The sequence below is a fragment of the Arachis ipaensis genome, chromosome B8 (genome assembly GCF_059453495.1).
Source record: "Arachis ipaensis isolate K30076 ecotype BB chromosome B8, ASM5945349v1, whole genome shotgun sequence".
Lineage (NCBI taxonomy): Eukaryota > Viridiplantae > Streptophyta > Magnoliopsida > Fabales > Fabaceae > Arachis > Arachis ipaensis.
Genome location: NC_142443.1, coordinates 118,235,429 through 118,252,111, shown reverse-complemented (window position 1 = coordinate 118,252,111; position 16,683 = coordinate 118,235,429). Strand labels below are relative to the sequence as shown.

Genomic DNA, 16,683 nt, shown 5'->3' with positions numbered 1-16,683 from the left:
TTAAGCACTCAATGGAGAAAACTGGCATCTTATAATAGCCTCTCCTTTCATTAGAAAATTGATGCGGATTGAAAGCACCATTCCAATGCGTAATTTAGTGCACCATTCCAAAAATCATTCTAATTTAGTGTTTATGTTAGGGTAAAGCAAATTAGCAAATCTATGATTGGTGTTTCAATTATCTAATGCTTCCCTTATATGCATGCTTTTTGGATCTTATTCTGAGTTGATTCTGTGTTTTAGTGTTTATGTATTAAATTTTAATTTAGTGTTTCTGTATTAAATCTTACTGTATAGGATGGATAGTTTAAGTTCGACTCCTATTGAAAATAATAGTGAGACAGAACCAACTCAAGATGATGAGAGTCAAACAATTGAAGTACATATTCAAGAAATACAAGAAGAAGGACAAGAAGAAACACAAGAGGGATGGCAAAAAGTTTGCCAAAGTGTGCAAAACAGTCCTAACAAAAAAGGATTAACTTCTGAGGCTTGGAAACATTTTAGGAGGGAGAAAATAGATGAAAAGTGGAAGACAATATGTAAATATTGTGAGAGAAAGATTGGAGGTGACACGAAGCAAGGAACTAAGCACTTGCATGATCACATTAGAATTTGCCTGATTCGTACTGTTAGGGGACCAAAGCAAGCAATATTGAAAACAGCGCAGCAATCATCAGGTTCGACATGAATGGGAAGGCCAACAGATTCACTTTTGGTTGAAAACTTCACATTTAGTCAAGAGGGAGCACGATGAGCACTCACAAGATGGGTTATTAGGGACGAACACCCTATGTCGTTTGTTGAGCAACAGGGTTTTCATGAGTTTATGGCTGAGACTCAACCTTTGTTCAAATTTTATACAAGAAATACACTGAGAAGTGATGCTATGAAGATGTATGAAGCTGAAAAGGCAATGCTTCTAAAATTATTGGGAAAAAATTCAAGCCGCATTGCTATAACTACTGATATGTGGAGTTCTGATTGTCAAAACAAAGGCTATATGGCGATTACAGCTCACTTTATTGATGATGATTGGAACTTGCAAAATCGGCTTGTAAGGTATTATTTATGCTTTTAGCATCTTTTAAATATTTGAATTTTTAATGTCATGATTGTGTATTATATTTACATTACTCTAGGTTTGCATATGTGCCAGCACCCCATACTGCTGAAGTTCTTAGTGATGCTTTGGTGAATTCCTATTATGATTGGAATATAGATAGAAAATTGTCAACTTTAATGGTTGATAATTGTAGTACAAATGATGCCATGATTCATCTTGTTCTTGATAAGATTTTACCGTCTAACTTTGTTAAGAGAGGGGAATTTTTTCACATGCGTTGTTGTGCTCACATTGTGAATTTGATTGTGAAAGATGGCATGAATGCAATATATGGTTCTATTGAAAAAATCAGAGATAGTGTTTCTTTTTGAGTTGCAACACCAAATAGGGAAGAAAAATTTGAAGAGACTTGTAGGCAATTGAATATTAATTATAGGAGAAAGCTTGCACTTGATTGTAGAACTAGATGGAATTCAACTTATCTAATGCTTGCTTCTGCTTTGTCATATAGAGAAGTTTTTGAGCGTTTAAGACATCGTGAATCTCTGTATAAAGTTGTACCATCTGATGATGAGTGGGAAATGGCAAATGAACTTGTTGATAAATTAGAAGTCTTTCATAGTGTGACTGAATTATTCTCTAGCACTTTATATCCAACGACAAATTTATACTTTCCCAATGTGTGTGAAATGAGATTGATTCATAGAATGGCAACAAATATGATTAGTAAGTTTGAAAAGTATTGGGATCAAATTAATGAAGTCATGGCTGTGGGAGCTATCTTAGACCCTAGGTATAAGATGAAGTTATTGAAATTTTTTTTCCCTAAAATATATGGATCTCAAAGTGAGAATCATCTGAGCAAGGTAAAGAAAATGATGGAAGAATTAGTATGTGAATATCAACTTAAGGCTAGGGTTAAAAGAAGAGCAACAAATGATGATAGTTCAGCTTTTACTTTGAATGTTAGACATGATGAAGGATCTTCAAAGAGAAAATTTAACTCTATCTACTTGTAATTTGTGGAAGATACATCTGAAGACTATGTTGCAAAAACTGAGTTGGATTTCTATTTGGAAGAGAGTGTTATGGTAAATAAAACAAATTTGAAAAAATTTGACATTTTGGGCTACTGGAAAAATATTGGAGTGAAATATCCAACTTTACAAAAGATTGCAAGAGATTTTTTAGCCATTCCCATTTCTACTGTTGCTTCAGAGTCTGCTTTTAGCACTGGTGATCGAGTTATACATCCACATCGCAATAAATTGGATTGTGAACTTATTGAGGCGTTAATTTGCACTCAGCATTGGATACACTCTTCAGGTAAAAGTACTAATAACTCAAATTTTATTTCCTATTAAAGTTCAATTTCATGTTAAATTTAACTCTCGTGAATTGTTGGTTGATATAATATAGGTAAAGCAGGGTCAAAAATTCCAATTCCTTGGGACTATGTGATGGATATGGAGATTTAGCAGTTTAGGTAATTATTTTTTTATTATGTCAAATTCTTATTAAATATATGATATTCTTGTTTATAATATATGTTAACATATTCATGTTTGTGTTGTATTTTAACAGAGAATATGGAGTTGTTTGTTGGAAGCTGAAGACTTTATTTTATGACTTTTTTTAACACCGGAAGTTGTATTTTAAATTTTTATTTTATGGACTATGATAACTTGATTTTATATTTCTTTACTTGTAAGTTGTAATCTTGAATTTTGTGTTGTAATTTTCATTTTGTGGACTATGTTAAACTTGATTTTGTGTTATAATTTTTATTTTGTGGTTTTTTCTATGATTTTTTAATTTTTTTATGATAATTTTCATATAAATGTTCAATATAAGCAGATGGAGAATGTGGACCCGCAGAAAACACGGGAAACATGGGGAATAGGGATGGGGGCAATTATCCCCCCACGACGGAAAATGGGGCGGGAACAGGGACAAAATTTGAGGGCGGGAACGGAGAGCAGGGAGACATTCCCCGCCCCCGCCCCGTCCCATTGATATCCCTAAGCTTGACACATAAATTTATGAGCCAGCTTATTAAACTGTTAATGAGTTGAATTTGAGCTAACTCATAAACTAGTTTAAGTCATTTCTAATCTTAATGATATATATATATTGCGATTTTTTAATTCATGTGTGAAAATCTATTTTAGTAAATATTAAAAATTAATTTTAGTTAGCATGTACTAATCAATATTTTTATTATAAAATTAGTGTGTAACTGTTGTATAGCTAATTACATTGACAACTATTTTTTGGTAGACATTTAAAATTTTATTCAGACTATCAAAAATATCCTAGTTCCACTAAAGCTGGTTGTTCAAAAAAGATATTAAATTAAATAACGTATTCAATCTTAAAAGGCTTTTAGCAAGAAATATGGGAATTTCTGAGTTTATTAAAAATTGTTCTGAAATAAATAAGCATTGCTAATTTGATACATATATATATATATATATATATATATATATAATTGAAGAGAAGAGAAACATCTATTTATTATTGTATTGAAATTTGTATTTTATTTTATATATGTAGTAATATATTGATGAATAATAAATTTTTAAATAAAATTTAAATTTATAGCTAATTAATTTTTAATTTATCGAATTAAAAAATATAAAAAAATAATTTATCACGACGAAGTAAATAAAATATTTTATTGCAATTTTAGGCCCATTAAACAAAAGGAAAAGGGAAAAGAAAAAGTGACATAAAAGTGCTACATTACAGCGCAACTACCACTAGGGAGTCACATGCATATGTATCTCATCCCTTCCCCATCTGCATTAACTACTACAAACAAGTTCTTTCACTCTTTTATTACTACTATACCCTTCAAATAAGGTAACATGTAGAATCAAAGCGGTGAAAATTGTAGTCAACACAAAGAGGAAGGCCCATCGAAATTCACCAACACCACCACGATGAATTAATGCATATGGGGTGTTTAGTATACCAAAGACATACCATCACTTCAGCACACTCATTTCCTAGAGAAAAAATGTAGGCATGGAGCCCCAACTCCTCTGGCACTCACGTTTAGTGGCCCCTGAGGTTGTCAGTATGTGAAGTTGTGAACTGAACGATCCTGCAGTTTTTTTTTAATTCGATCGATAATAATTGACCACCGGGCTTTCCAGTATCCAGTGGGAATTCAATTGCCAGGCCAATTGATGGTCCTCTGTGAACGATTAGCTAACTATGGAGTAGCTTCTATAATTTAGGGTGCATTTAGTTTATGTTTTCATTTTTTTATTTTTAGTATTTTTTATTTTTTAAATTTTATAAAAATAAAAATATAAACCAGACACACAGTGTTTTAACATTAATAAACACGTACGTTAGTTTTCTATGAGTAAAGTCTTTTTTTTCTTTCTCTAATATTTTCAAAAAAATAAAAATATCTTTGAAGTCTAATTTATTTTATTTTTATTTCTAGTATATTTTGAAAAAAATTATTATTTTTATTTATGAATGTTCAAAATACTAATAAATTTATCGACAACTTAATAAAATTAATTTTATATTCATAAAAGATAAATGCTAGTTGACAAAATTAAGCAAATCTTAAAAGATTATTCAAAAATTCTAAACTACTTTTTATAACCTAATCTATCCAATCCCTAATCGTTCACCACAACCTCTTCAATACCTACTTTTCATAATCTCTTCGATCCCATCTTGCCGGTTGTTCCAAAACACAAGCCCTCAACATATCTTATAGGGTTTGTATCGTTCTTTCTGGTTGACCATCAGTTTGAGGATGGTACGCAGTGCTTAGGCTTAATTGAGTTCCGAATGCTCTCTGGAAAGCTCCCCAAAATATCAAAGTAAAACAAGGATATCTGTCAGAAATTATGGTGATAGGCACACCATAAAGCCTTACAATCTCCTTAATGTACAAGCGTGCTAACTCCTCCAAAGTATAGTTCATCCGGACGGGCAAGAAGTGAGCTGACTTCGTCAACCGATTCGCAATTACCTAAACTGCATCAAATCCTGCCTGAGTCCTTGGCAATTCAGACACGAAGTCCATGTGACACTTTCCCATTTTCATTGCGAAATTTCCAAAGGTTTTAGGGTCCCGGACTGTCTCTAGTGCTCAATTTTTACATTTTGGCAGGTTAAACACTTTGAAACATGCAACACCAAATCATTCTTCATTCTCGGCCACCAGAACATCGCCTTCAGGTCATGATGCATTTTAGTACTTCCTGGATGAATTGAAAACTTACTTCGGTGAATTTCAATTAACAGATCTTGCCTCAAATCTCCCATATTCAGTACATAAATCCTTTCCTTGTACCTCTAAACTCCCTCTTTGTCCTGAGTAACTTCTCTTTGTTTCTTCTGTTCAGTTACTTGCAGTATTTTTCGTAGTTTCTGATCATTTTGCTGAGCCTTCTGAATCTCAGCCTTGAAATTACTAGAGACATGAAATTGGTTCAAACACATATTGCCTGCTACTTCTCTGACGCCCAAGTTGAGGTTCTCAAACTCTCTTAATAGATCCTCTTCCTTAACCATCATCCAAGCAACATATAATGATTTTCGGCTCAATGCATCTGCCACGATATTAGCTTCCTGGATGGTAATTCAGTTCGAAATTATAGTCTTTCAATAGCTCTATCCGCCTTCGCTGGCATATATTAAGTTCCTTCTGATAAAAGAGATATTTCAAGTTCTTGTGATGAGAAAAAACTTGAAATTTAACCCTGTACAGGTAATGTCTCCAGACCTTTAGTACAAACACAACTGCAGCGACTTCCAGGTCATGAGTTGAGTAATTTACTTCATGAGGTCTTAATTATCGAGACGCATATGCCACAATATTTTGGTGTTGCATCAGCACAAACTCAAGACCTTTCAATAACACACCACAATACACCTCAAAGGGTTTATTAGGTTTGGGCAATACCAGCATAGGTGCTGTAGTCAATTTCTGCTTTAAAGCTTGAAAGCTCTCCTCACATTGTGACGTCCAAACAAACGGTGCATCCTTTCGGATTAACTTTGTCAAAAGCAATACAATTTGTGAAAAGCCCTTGATAAACCTCTAACAATATCCTGCCAAAACTAAGAAGCTCCTGATTTCGTCACTGATGTTGGTTGTCCCCAATCCATTACTGTCTCAACCTTAGAAGGATCCACAACTATTCCTTATTGACTCACCACATGGCCCAAAAATTTCACCTCATCCTTCGAGAATTCACACTTAGAAAGTTTTGCATACAACATCCTTTATTTCAGAATCTGCAGCATGATCTGTAAGTGTTCCGCGTGTTCTTCCTCGGTCTTAGAGTATATTAAGATGTCATCAATGAAGATGACGATGAATTTGTCCAGGAAAGGAAGGAACGTCTGGTTCATACTTGTAGTGGCCGTAACAAGTTTTGAAAGAAGTTTTTGGGATATCTTCATTTCTCACCTTTATCTGGTGGTAACCAGACCTCAAATCAATTTTGGAAAAGACACCAGCTCCCTGCAATTGGTCCATCAGATCATTAATTCTTGACAACGGATATTTGTTATTCACTGTTACTTTATTTAGTTGTCTATAATCTACAGATAGCCACATGCTTCCATCCTTCTTTTTCACCAACAACACCTTGCTCCCCACGGAGAAATGCTGGGACAAATAAAGTTCTTACACATTAATTCCTCTAGCTAAGCCTTAAGTTCAGTCAACTCCAAAGGCGACATTTGGTAGGACGCAATTGAAATTGGTCCTTGGTGCACGAAATTGCGATCATCAACAATGGCGCCAAAGACTTGGTGCTCTCAAACGTGAATCACAGTTTGTCACAACTTCGCACAACTAACCAGCAAGTGCACTAGGTCGTCCAAGTAATAAACCTTACGTGAGTAAGGGTCGATCCCACGGAGATTGTCGGCTTGAAGCAAGCTATGGTCACCTTGTAAATCTCAGTCAGGCAGATTCGAATGGTTATAGAGTTTTAATAATTAAAAGATAAATAACATGTAAAATAAGGATAGAGATACTTATGTAATTCATTAATGAGAATTTCAGATAAGCGTATATAGTTGCTTAATTCCTTCTGAATCTCTGCTTTCCCACTGCTTTCATCCAATCCTTCATACTCCTTTCTATGGCAAGCTGTATGTTGGGCATCACCGTTGTCAATGGCTACATCCCGTCCTCTCTGTGAAAATGGTCCAATGCGCTGTCACTGCATGGCTAATCATCTGTCGGTTCTCGATCATACTGGAATAGGATTTACTATCCTTTTGCGTCCGTCACTACGCCCAGCACTCGCGAGTTTGAAGCTCGTCACAGCCATCCCTTCCCAGATCCTACTCGGAATACCACAGACAAGGTTTAGACTTTCCGGATCTCAGGAATGGCCATCCATGGGTTCTAACTTATACCACGAAGACTCTAATATCTCGGACTCGGTCCCCTGTATTAGATATCTAAGAGATACTCATTCTGTCTCATCTTCATGTAGAACGGAAGTGGTTGTCAGGCACGCGTTCATAGGTGAGAATGGTGATGAGCGTCACATAATCATCACATTCATCATGTTCTTGGGTGTAAATGAAGATCTTAGAATAGGAATAAGCTTGAATTGAATAGAAAAACAATGGTACTTTGCAGTAATACTCAAGGAACAGCAGAGCTCCACACCTTAATCTATGGTGTGTAGAAACTCTACCATTGAAAATACATAAGTGATAATGGAGTTCATTGGTCTCGGCCCCAGAGGGGAACCGGAGTAACCAAAACTTCGAATACAATAATAAAAAGTCCTATTTATACTAAACTAGTTATTAGGGTTTATAGAAATGAGTAAATGATGCAGAAATCCACTTCCGGGGCCCACTTAGTGTGTGCTTGGGCTGAGCATTGAGCTTTACATGTGTAGAGGCTTCTCTTGGAGTTGAACACCAGTTTGTAACCTGTTTCTGGCGTTTAACTCCACTTTGCAACCTGTTTCTGGCGTTTAACTCTAGAATAGAGCAGGAAGCTGGCGTTGAATGCCAGTTTGCGTCATCTAAACTCGGGCAAAGTATGGACTATTATATATTTCTCGAAAGCCTTGGATATCTATTTTCCAACGCAATTGAGAGCGCACCATTTGGAGTTCTGTAGCTCTAGAAAATCCACTTTGAGTGTAGGGAGGTCAGAATCCAACAGCATCTGTAGTCCTTCTTCAACCTCTGAATCTGATTTTTGCTCAAGTCCCTCAATTTCAGCCAGAAAATACCTAAAATCACAGAAAAACATACAAACTCATAGTAAAGTCCATAAATGTGATTTTTATTTAAAAACTAATAAAAATATATTAAAAACTAACTAAATCATACTGAAAACTATGTAAAAACAATGCCAAAGAGCGTATAAATTATCCACTCATCACAACACCAAACTTAAATTGTTGCTTGTCCCCAAGAAACTGAAAATCAAATAGGATAAAAAGAAGAGAATATACTATAAATTCTAAAATATCAATGAAACTTAGCTCTAATCAGATGAGCGGGACTAGTAGCTTTTTGCCTCTTGAATAGTTTTGGCATCTCACTTTATCCATTGAAGTTCAGAATGATTGGCATCTATAGGAACTTAGAATTCAGATAGTGTTATTGACTTTCCTAGTTCAGTATGTTGATTCTTGAACACATCTACTTTATGAGTCTTGGTCATGGCCCTAAGCACTTGTTTTCCAGTATTACCACCGGATACATAAATGCCACAGACACATAACTGGGTGAACCTTTTCAGATTGTGACTCAGCTTTGCTAAAGTCCCCAATTAGAGGTGTCCAGGGTTCTTAAGTACACTCTTCTTTTTTGCTTTGGACCTCGACTTTAACCGCTCAGTCTTAAGTTTTCACTTGACACCTTCACGCCACAAGCACATAGATAGGTTAGGCCAGGATTTTATTCCTTTAGGCCCTCCTATCCACTGATGCTCAAAGCCTTGGATCCTTTTTACCCTTGCCTTTTGGTTTTAAGGGCTATTGGCTTTTTGCTCTTGCCTCTTGGTTTAAAGAGCTTTTGGCTTTTTCTGCTTGCTTTTTCTTTTTCCCTTTTTTTTTCGCATTTTTCTCCTTTTTTTTTCGCAATTTTTTTTTCTGCAAGCTTTGTTCTTCACTGCTTTTTCTTGCTTCAAGAATCAATTTTATGATTTTTCAGATTATCAAATAACATGTCTCCTTTTTCATCATTCTTTCAAGAGCCAACATATTTAACATTCATAAACCACAATATCAAAAGACATATGCACTGTTCAAGCATTCATTCAGAAAACAAAAAGTATTGTCACCACATCAAAATAATTAAACTAGTTTCAAGGATGAATTCAAAATCATGTACTTCTTGTTCTTTTGTAATTAAAATAGTTTTCATTTAAGAGAGGTGATGGGTTCATAGGACATTCACAACTTTAAGGCATAGACACTTAGACACTAGTGATCAAGTAGTAAAGACACAAACGTAAATAAAACATAAAGCTCAAAAATCGAAAAACAGTAAAATAAATAGACAAGGAGATTAAGGAATGAGTCCACCTTAGTGAGGGTGGCGTCTTCCTCCTCTTGAAGAACCAATGGTGCTTTTGAGCTCCTCTATGTCTCTTCCTTGCCTTTTTGCTCCTCCCTTATAGCTCTTTGATCTTCTCTTATTTCATGAAGGATGATGGAGTGCTCTTGATGCTCCACCCTTAGTTGTCCCATGTTAGAACTTAATTCTCCTAGGGAGGTGTTGATTTGCTCCCAATAGTTTTGTGGAGGAAGGTGCATCCCTTGAGGTATCTCAGGGATTTCATGGTGAAGAATTTCCTCATGCTCTTGTTGAGATCCATGCTCTCTTGTTTGCTCCATCCTTTTCTTAGTGATGGGTTTGTCCTCTTCAATGAGGATGTCTCCCTCTATGTCAATTCCAGCCAAATTGCAGAGGTGGCAAATGAGGCGAGGAAAGGCTAACTTTGCCAAAGTAGAGGACTTGTCAACTACCTTGTAGAGTTCTTGAGGTATGATCTCATGAACTTCCACTTCCTCCCCAATCATGATACTATGGATCATGATGGTCCGATCTATAGTAACTTCAGACCGGTTGCTAGTAGGAATGATTGAGCGTTGAATAAACTCCAACCATCCTCTAGCTACAGGCTTAAGGTCCAGTCTTCTCAATTGAACCGGCTTGCCTCTTGAGTCAATTTTCCATTGAGCTCCTTCCACACATATGTCCATGAGGACTTGGTCCAACCTTTGATCAAAGTTGACCCTTCTAGTGTAGGGGCGTGCGTTTTCTTTCATCATTGGCAAGTTGAACGCCAGCCTTACATTTTCTGGACTGAAATCTAAGTATTTCCCCCGAACCATGGTGAGTCAATGCTTTAGATTCGGGTTCACACTTTGATCATGGTTCCTAGTGATCCATGCATTTGTATAGAACTCTTGAACCATTAAGATCCCGACTTGTTGAATGGGGTTGGTGAGAACTTCTCAACCTCTTCTTTGGATCTCAAGTCGGATCTCCGGATACTCATTCTTTTTGAGTTTGAAAGGAACCTCAAGGATCACTTTCTTCTTGGCCACAACTTCATAGAAGTGGTCTTGATGGACCTTTGAGATGAATCTCTCCATCTCCCATGACTCAGAGGTGGAAGCAATTGCCTTTCCTTTTCTCTTTCTTGAGGATTCTCTGGCCTTAGGTGCCATTGATGGTTATGGAAAAACAAAAAGCAATGCTTTTTACCACACCAAACTTAAAATGTTTGCTCGTCCCCAAGCAAAAGAAGAAAGAAAGAAGGAGAAGAAGAAAAAGAATGGAGGAGAGGGAGAGGGGTGTGTATTCGGCCAAGGGAAGAAGAAAGGGTTGTGTTGTGTGCAAATAAAGAAGGAATGAGGGGTTTATATAGGGGTGGGGTGGGGTTTATGGTTCGGCCACTAGGGTTGGGTTTGGGAGGGAAAAGAGTTTGAATTTTTGAGATAGGTGGGGTTTATGGGGAAGAGGGAATGGATGTGAGTGGTGAAGAGATGATGGGGAAGAGTGAGTGAGGTGATTGGTGAAGGGTATTTGGGGAAGAGAGTTATGAAAAGGTGTGAAGAGGAGAGAAGAAGGTAGGTGGGGATCCTGTGGGGTCCACAGATCCAGTGGGGCCAAGGACTTAACATCCCTGCTCCAATTAGGCGTGTAAAACGCCCTTGCTGTGCAATCCTGGCGTTTAACGCCAGACTGCTGCTTGTTTCTGGCGTTTAACGCCAAGTAGATGCTTGTTTCTGGCGTTAAACGCCATCTTGGTGCTTGTTTCTGGCGTTAAACGCCAGACAGATGCTTATTTCTGGTGTTTAAACGCCAGAATGCTCCTCCTCCAGGGTGTGCTATTTTTAATGCTGTTTTTCATTCTGTTTTTGATTTTTCAGTAGTTTTTGTGACTCCACATGATCATCAACCTAATAAAACACTAAATAAACATAAAAAAATTAAATATAATTAAATAACATTGGGTTGCCTCCCAACAAGCGCTTCTTTAATGTCAATAGCTTGACAGTGAGCTCTCATGGAGCCTCACAAGTAATCAGAGCAAGGTTGGAACCTCCCAACATCAAACTTAGAGTTTGACTGTGGGGGCTTTGGTTGACTCTACAGTGAGAGAAGCTTTTCATGCTTCCTCTCCATGGTTATAGAAGGAGATCCTTGAGTCTTAAACACAAGGTTGTCCTTATTCAGTTGAAGGACCAACTCTCCTCTGTCCACATCAATCACAGCTCTTGCTGTGGCTAGGAAGGGTCTTCCAAGGATGATGGATTCATCCTCATCCTTTCCAGTGTCTAGGATTATGAAATCAGCAGGGATGTAAAGGCCTTCAACCTTTACTAGCACGTCCTCTACTAGTCCATAAGCCTGTTTTCTTGAGTTGTCTGCCATCTCTAATGAGATTCTGGCAGCTTGCACCTCAAAGATCCCAAGTTTCTCCATTACAGAGAGTGGCATTAAGTTTATTCCTGACCCCAGGTCACACAGAGCCTTCTCAAAGGTCATGGTGCCTATGTTATAGGGAATTAAGAATTTACCAGGATCCTGTTTCTTTTGAGGTAATGTCTGCCTATCCAATGCATTCAGTTCATTGGTGAGCAAGAGAGGTTCATCTTCCCAAGTTTCATTACCAAATAATTTAGCATTCAGCTTCATGATTGCACCAAGGTACTTAGCAACTTGCTCTTCAGTGACGTCTTCATTCTCTTCAGAAGAAGAATACTCATCAGAGCTCATGAAGGGTAGAAGGAGGTTCAATGGAATCTCTATGGTCTCTAGATGAGCCTCAGATTCCTTTGGTTCCTCAAAGGGAAACTCCTTATTGGTCACCGAACGTCCCAGGAGGTCTTCCTTACTAGGATTCATGTCCTCTTCCTCCTTTGTAGGTTCGGCCATGATGGTCAAATCTATGGCATTGCACTCTCTCTTTGGATTTTCTTCTGTATTGCTTGGGAGAGTACTAGGAGGAATTTCAGTGACCCTTTTACTCAGCTGGCTCACTTGTGCCTCCAAATTTCTAATGGAGGACCTTGTTTCATTCATGAAACTCACAGTGGCCTTAGATAGATCAGAGACTATATTTGCTAAGCTAGATGGATTCTGCTCAGAATTCTCTGTCTGTTGTTGAGTGGATGATGGAAAAGGCTTGCTATTGCTAAACCTGTTTCTTCCACCATTATTAAAGCCTTGTTGAGGCTTTTGTTGATCCTTCCATGAGAAATTTGGATGATTTCTCCATGAGGGATTATAGGTTTTCCCATAGGGTTCCCCCATGTAATTCACCTCTGCTATTGCAGGGTTCTCAGGATCATAAGCTTCTTCTTCAGAAGATGCCTCTTGAGTACTGTTGGATGATTCCTTCAATCCATTCAGACTCTGAGAGATCATATTGACTTACTGAGTTAATATTTTATTCTGAGCCAATATGACATTCAGAGTATCAATTTCAAGAACTCCCTTCCTCATAGGCGTCCCATTACTCACAGGGTTCCTTTCAAAAGTGTACATGAACTGGTTATTTGCAACCATGTCAATGAGTTCTTGAGCTTCTGCAGGCGTTTTCTTTAGGTGAATGGATCCACCTGCAGAATAGTCCAGTGACATCTTTGATAGCTCAGACAGACCATCATAGAATATATCCAGGATGGTCCATTCTGAAAGCATGTCAGAAGGACACTTTTAGTCAGTTCCTTGTATCTCTCCCAAGCTTCATAGAGGGATTCACCTTCTTTCTATTTGAAGGTTTGAACATCCACTCTAAGCTTACTAAGCTTTTGAGGAGGAAAGAACTTGGCTAAGAAATTCGTGACCAGCTTATCCCAAGAGTTCAGGCTATCTTTAGGTTGAGAATCCAACCATATTCTAGCTCTGTCTCTTACAGCAAACGGGAAAAGCATAAGCCTGTAGACCTCGGGATCAACCCCATTGGTCTTAACAGTATCACAGATTTGCAAGAATTCAATTAAGAACTGAAAAGGATCTTCTGATAGAAGTCCATGAAACTTGCAGTTCTGTTGCATCAGAGAAACTAATTGAGGTTTCAGCTCAAAATTGTTTGCTCCAATGGCAGGGATTGAGATGCTTCTTCCATGTAAATTAGAATTTGGTGCAGTAAAGTCACCAAGCATCTTCCTTGCATTGTTATTATTTTCAGCCATGTCTCCTTCATTTTCGAAAATTTCTGTCAGATTTTCTCCAGAGAGTTGTGCTTTAGCTTCCCTTAGCTTCCTCTTCAGAGTCCTTTCAGGTTCAGGATCAGTTTCAACAAGAATGTTCTTATCCTTGTTCCTGCTCATATGAAAAAGAAGAAAACAGAAAAGAAAATATGGAATCCTCTATGTCACAGTATAGAGATTTCTTTATGTGAGTAGAAGAAGAAAAAAAATTCGAACACAGAAAGAGGGAAAGGGTTCGAATTTTTTAAGAAGAAGAGAAGTGTTAGTAGATAAATAAAATAATTAGAAAGAAATGAGGGGGAGAGAATTTCGAAAATTAAATAAATGAAAATAAAAAATATTTTTGTTTTTAATTAAAAATTAAAGTTAAAATTCGAAAATTAAGAAAGGAAAATAAAATTAAATCAAATTAACATTTAAAACAAATAGTTAATTAAAAAAGAATTTTGAAAAAGAGGGAAGGGATTTTCGAAAATTAGAGAGAGAGAGAGAGAGAGTTAGTTAGGTAGTTTTGAAAAAGATAAGAATTAAACAAAAAGTTAAGTGGTTAATTAAAAAAGATTTGAAAATTAAATTTTGAAAAGATAAGAAGTTAGAAAAGAAGTTAGAGAAGATTTTGAAATTGATTTTGAAAAAGATGTGATTGAAACTTATTTTGAAAAGATTTGAAAAAGAAATTTAAAAAGATTTGATTTTGAAAATTAAAGCTGATTACTTGACTAACAAGAAACAAAAAGATATGATTTTAAAATTTAAAGATTAAACCTTTCTTAATAGGCAAGTAACAACTTGAGATTTTTGAATCTATAAATTAAATGTTAGTGAGATTTTCGAAAATATGAAGTAATAATAGGAAAAGATTTTTGAAAATCATTTTGAAATTTTCGAAAATCATAAAAGAAAAAGTGAAAAAGATTTGATTTTTGAAAAAGTTTTGAAAAAGATAGAATTTTTAAATTGAAAATTTGATTTGACTCATAAGAAACAACTAGATTTTAAAAACTTTTGATTAAATCAAATCACATTTTCGAAAATTATGAGTGAAATAAGGGAAAGATATTTTTTTGATTTTTTTGAATTTTTAATGAAGAAAGAGAAAAACATCAAAAAGACTCAATGCATGAAAATTTTGGATCAAAACAAATGATGCATGCAAGAACACTATGAATGTCAAGATGAACACCAAAAACACTTTGAATGTCAAGATGAACACCAAGAACTTATTTTTGAAAATTTTTAAATAAAGAAAAACATGCAAGACACCAAACTTAAAAATTTTTCATGTATGGACACTAACAAATTGAAAATGCATTTGAAAAATAAGAAAAGATGCAAAACAAGAAAATGCAAAGATCAAACAAGAAGACTTACCAAGAACAACTTGAAGATCATGAAGAATGCAATGTATGAATTTTCGAATATTTAAAGAAAAATTAAAACACATGCAATTGACACCAAACTTATAATTTGACACTAGACTCAAACAAGAAACATTAAATTATTTTTTTGATTTTTATGATTTTATTAAAATTTGTGGATTTTTCGAAAATTAATTGGAAAAATAAAAATAAGGATTCAAAATTTTTAATAGAAATTCCAGGAATCTTGCAATGTTAGTCTAAAGCTCCAGTCCAGGAATTAGACATGGCTTACTAGCCAGCCAAGCTTTCAGTGAAAGCTCCGGTCCAAAACACTAGACATGGCCAATGGCCAGCCAAGCTTCAGCATACATAGTTCAAGCATGTGAAGAAGAAGTCTCAGTCCAAAAGAATTTAGACATGGCTTTATAGCCAGCCAGGATTCAACATATCCCATGAAATTCCAGAATTCCTTCTTAAAAATTCTAAAGAACATAAATAAAAAATTTTTTGAAATTTTTTTAATATTTTATTATTTTTTTTCGAAAATAAGAATAATAAAAACAAAAAGATTAAAATTAAAATAAAATTACCTAATCTGAGCAACAAGATGAACCGTCAGTTGTCCAAACTCGAACAATCCCCGGCAACGGCGCCAAAAACTTGGTGCACGAAATTGCGATCATCAACAATGGCACCAAAGACTTGGTGCTCTCAAACGTGAATCACACTTTGTCACAACTTCGCATAACTAACCAGCAAGTGCACTGGGTCGTCCAAGTAATAAACCTTACGTGAGTAAGGGTCGATCCCACGGAGATTGTCGGCTTGAAGCAAGCTATGGTCACCTTGTAAATCTCAGTCATGCGGATTCGAATGGTTATAGAGTTTTAATAATTAAAATATAAATAACATGTAAAATAAGGATAGAGATACTTATATAATTCATTAGTGAGAATTTCAGATAAGCGTATAGAGTTGCTTAATTCCTCCTGAATCTCTGCTTTCCCACTGCTTTCATCCAATCCTTCATACTCCTTTCCATGGCAAGCTGTATGTTGGGCATCACCGTTGTCAATGGCTACATCCCGTCCTCTCTGTGAAAATGGTCCAATGCGCTGTCACTGCATGGCTAATCATCTGTCGGTTCTCGATCATACTGGAATAGGATTTACTATCCTTTTGCGTCTGTCACTACGCCCAGCACTCGCGAGTTTGAAGCTCGTCACAGCCATCCCTTCCCAGATTCTACTCGGAATACCACAGACAAGGTTTAGACTTTTCGGATCTCAGGAATGGCCATCCATGGGTTCTAACTTATACCACAAAGACTCTAATATCTCGGACTCGATCCCCTGTATTAGATATCTAAGAGATACTCATTCTGTCTCGTCTTCATGTAGAACGGAAGTGGTTGTCAGGCACGCATTCATAGGTGAGAATGGTGATGAGCATCACATAATCATCATATTCATCATGTTCTTGGGTGCGAATGAATATCTTAGAATAGGAATAAGCTTGAATTGAATAGAAAAACAATAGTACTTTGCATTAATACTCA

General features: G+C 36.2%; 1 non-coding gene across 1 annotated transcript; it reads left to right on the top strand.

The window, feature by feature from the left end:
• The first annotated feature begins 13,246 nt into the window (after positions 1 to 13,246).
• On the top strand, positions 13,247 to 13,353 carry LOC148549396 (small nucleolar RNA R71). The gene has a single exon (XR_015898140.1). It is a non-coding gene; the product is annotated as a small nucleolar RNA R71 (small nucleolar RNA).
• The last annotated feature ends 3,330 nt before the right edge of the window (positions 13,354 to 16,683 follow it).